Source organism: Heptranchias perlo, chromosome 4 (genome assembly GCF_035084215.1).
Source record: "Heptranchias perlo isolate sHepPer1 chromosome 4, sHepPer1.hap1, whole genome shotgun sequence".
Taxonomy (NCBI): Eukaryota; Metazoa; Chordata; class Chondrichthyes; order Hexanchiformes; family Hexanchidae; genus Heptranchias; species Heptranchias perlo.
In genome coordinates, this window is record NC_090328.1 from 79348989 (window position 1) to 79353255 (window position 4267).

The 4267-nt window shown below is 42.6% G+C and overlaps 1 pseudogene; it reads right to left on the bottom strand.

Moving 5' to 3' along the window:
• Positions 1-2395: 2395 nt before the first annotated feature.
• On the bottom strand, positions 2396-3080 carry LOC137320641 (BTB/POZ domain-containing protein KCTD8-like; annotated as a pseudogene).
• Positions 3081-4267: the final 1187 nt, after the last annotated feature.

The following is a 4267-nucleotide window of genomic DNA, read 5'->3' on the forward strand; positions in this document are numbered from 1 at the left end:
CAACAGTGACTACATTTCAAAAGTAAATCATTGGTTGTGAAGCTTTTTGGGACATCTTTCTTACCAGGGAGCAGGATGTATACTTCTTATGACACTATCAGGAAGTTGGATGTCTACCCACCATTAAGACCATTTGAGAAATCAGGTGTGTATTCATACAGGTCTGTAGACTGCCAGGAAAAATGGACAAATAGGTGCAAAAACCACCATAAGAAATGGCCACATGCTCACTGAGTCACCACAATCAAGGGATATGGGGATCAGGCAGGAAAGAGGAGTTGAGGTCAAAGATCAACCATGATCTTATTGAATGGCGAAGCAGGCTCGAGGGATTGTATGGCCTAATCCTGCTCCTATTTCTTATGTTCTTATGTAAAGAATGTATGCGGCTGAATAAGTCACCATATAAAATTGGCAGATACTTAAACGGCTTTTATATTGTGAGTAGTGGGTGTTAGTGCTGCCAGGTGGGTCGGGCACAGCCAACGACAAACCCAGAGTAAGCTTGCTGAATTCACTAAGGCCAGCAATCGGGAAAAACTGGTTATAAAAAAATGGGTCTTTCCAGCAGCTGGACTTAGCAAGTTTGCTCTGGAGTTACTGTCAAATAATAATTGACTGCATGAGATCCATTGGTAGCCAGCAGCCTGGAACTCCACTAAGTGCAATATAAAAGCAGCTTTAGTCAATTCCCATAAACAGTGGATATTCACCCAAAGAATAACCATAAACAATATATGCATATCCAATAAACCACTCTGATAGGTGGATACACAATAAATCACCACAGTTAACAGAACCATGCCTATTCACCAAGTCAGCACAAAAGGCAGATGCACATTCCATAAACCGCTATGAACATGCACTCAACCACCACAAACAGTAGACGTCTGCAATCATATTTACCTCTCTTTGTTCATTTAAATGACAAAGTCGACGTGAGTAAACAAATGAGCATGATCGGTAGAAACAAGGAACGGAATTTTATGTCCATTATTACCGTTGGTTGCACTGATTGTACAATGGATGAAAGGAAATTAGTGGGAAAAAAATGACCATGTTAAGAAGTATTAGGCCTATCCTGAGAAATTATGCAAAATTACATGAGGTTAGGGGGTGCAGTAATGAAACACAAAGTGAGTCACGTTCAGAATGAGGCTTTAGTTATAAGAAGGAAGAAGACCTCAAACTATTGGAACAGTTGGTACTTATTGTTTAAAAGTAATCTAAGTATAACAGATTGCTGTAGATAAGTCTTTAATAAAAATGTCATTAAATAACGAAAAGAATTTAATGACAATGGCCCCAAAATTGCTTCGCGTCCGGTGGACTCTGGCCATAACTTCTAGTGGGAATCCGGCCACAAACTCCGCTGGAACCTGGATATGCTGGGCCCCAGACTTGCACTGGAGTTTCCTGTGTTGTTTGGGGACAGGGTCTCCGTCTGGCCCAAATAAGGCCAATTACATGGAGGGGTCAAGGACGAGGGTGGGGCCTCCGTATTCTGGGGATTAAATTGGAGGTTACTGGGGGCACAGACTGGTCCACACTATTCCCCATTGACCAGGTGTACAGTGAATTTTGTGGACTCAGGAGAAAGGCAGATGCCTGAGATACACCCTAGTGTTATGGATGCCCAACAGGCCCATGCCAATATGGTGACTCCTAATCACTCTGCATATTCTGGTGGGGCAGGTGATGGAGGTAACTGGCAGAAGTGCCGGGATCACTTCCCTGAGCAACTTTTGGCACAATATATGTTCAATACATTGTAAAAGTTCCATTTTAATTTGTTTAAAGAAAATGTATATATGAATCAATTTCACCAATGTGGTCCATTAATGATAAAATATAGGCCCAGAATTTCGGCATCATACACCTTCAATTTCATTGTTTTGTTCGCCGAATTCAGCATTGCTAACACTCCAAAATTTCTTGTTTTTTTAATTAGAATACGTCGCAGCGAGCATAGCAGCAAATCAGAAGCGGCGCAGCCAATGGCCAATGTTTACTGATTTATGTTTCATAAATGTTTAACTCGTACGTGCTTCAAAATTAGCTTTCCTCTTGAAGATAAAAGGTAATAAATGGCTATTGTATAAAAGAGAAATATTAATCAGAACTTGTGCTCGTCTATCATATTTAGTGAGTTGTAGTACTGGAATTTTACATACTTTGATAAGTTAGATTTTCACATTATCACCTCTCTGTGACTTGGAACGTTAGGTTAAAGTTGGTCCTTCTCTTTGCTGTTAGATAAGGTCCCATTGCTAAATAGATGTAACTACTGCACTAAAAGACCATTAGACTCACGGAAGAAAATGTACTCAGCATGACTACTCTACATCTTGTCGTCTCTGTACTGGTTGATGAAGGTTGTCATCCTGGTGGATTTTCAAGCCACCATGTGGAAGCCAGCCTCAGTGAGCCTGTCAAACGCTTTCTCCAGGTAGGTGAATTTCAGGTAAAATTTGGAGGTGTACTTTTCAGGAGGCTAATCGGGGTCTCAGCTCTCATTCAGGGTGTGTCCAAAAACTTTCTTGGCCAGGGCAATCTTGCCACAGACCATGATCCTCGCCACCCTCCCAAACTTGGAATCTGCCTGGTTATCCTGGCTAAGGTGTAGGAGCCACAGTAGCTGATGGTTATAAACCCTGATCTCCTCTCTGCTGCCTTAGAGTAAGGAACATTCTTGGCCAACAGATCGTTGCTCTGGGAATTCTCCTTATGTCACTCTGGCATGCCTTGTCAGTCACTGGGCTCTGCTTGATGACCTTGGGCTGTCAGAAATTTGATCAGCTCACTGAGCTTGAAGTACTCAGCCTCGCTCAGCAGTCTTTCCTTCTCTGGGAAGTGGCAGGTAGGACCAGCTGCTTGTTTATGAGATAATCCAAGACATTCCTGGAGAGGAATTCACCCCGATCTATAAAATAATGGACCCTAGAAAACAGGTTCACCAGGAGTGGATCAGAGCCACTGACTACTGACTTAGTTACATACACCTGCCCACCAATGTCCACTACATTAGGAAAGAAGGTGGAAATCTCCCTGATGGGCAAGATGCAGTTGTGAACAGCCATTTCTTGCAGATACTTGAGTTTTGAAGGATTTGGGAGCTCTGAGGATTTCTGTCTGTAGATCTCATCTCTCAGCTGAGACCCTGCATATCACTCACTTGGAAAATATGTTCGATATTCAAAGACATCCTAAATGACTTTTTCTGATCTAACTTGATCCTGACTCTCACTAGAAAACAACTATCAAACCTTAATACTTTCTGTTTATACCAGTATTTCATGTTTATCCATGTCCTTTTTTTCATACATGTTTTATCCCCTTGAATTTCAGACAGATTGTTGTTTGCTTTTAAGTCTCCTTCAATATTGGGAAATGTATTAAATAAAATGTATTAAATATCTGCATATATGCATACATCTTATGTAAATTTTGCCCTAACAAATGCAATAAAATCTACATTTATATCATAATTATTTTACTTAAATCTCACATATCATAAATTTATCTAAATACCCAACAAACCTTAATTCTAAATTCATGTTGTTGGTTCCACGATGATTCTCTGCTGTAAAAAAGTCACAGCTGTAACCATGGCAACGGCTACTAGGGCTGAAAATCCGCAGGCCTTCGATCCCAGCGTTAAGTGTCAGTAACCTCTGCTGCTGAATAATTCTGGCAGTTTACCAGGCCAGTAGGGGTGCATCTTGGTCCCCAAGCATAAACCCCCAGGTTGGTGGACCAGAAGCCAAAGTAAGTCAGCGGGCACAGGGGATGGGTGAACTGGACTTGGTGTGGGATAGGATACAGCCAGGGAGGCCACAAAATAGGGTGTAGGACCACGATGGGCTGCAGCCCCTGGAAATATGCCGCAATGTGGCCCAATAGCCCTCTTCATAAGGGGGCAGAGGAAAACCTCGTAGGAAAAAAGTGTCTTCAGGGTCCATGCCACAACCCAAGCTTAAACCCCCAGGTTGGTGAACCAGGAGCCAAAGTAAGTCAGCGGGCACAGGGGATGGGTGAACTGGACTTGGTGTGGGATAGGATACAGGCAGCAGAGTTTTGGATAAGCTGAAGTTTATGGAGGGTGGCAAATGGCAGGCCGATCAGGAAAGCATTGGAATAGTTGAGTCTGGACATGGCAAAGGCATAGATGACGGTTTCAGCAACAGATGGGCGGAGACAGGGCCGGAGATGGACGATTTTATGGAGGTGGAAGTAAGCTGTCTTTGTGATCAAGTGGTGGTAGTCA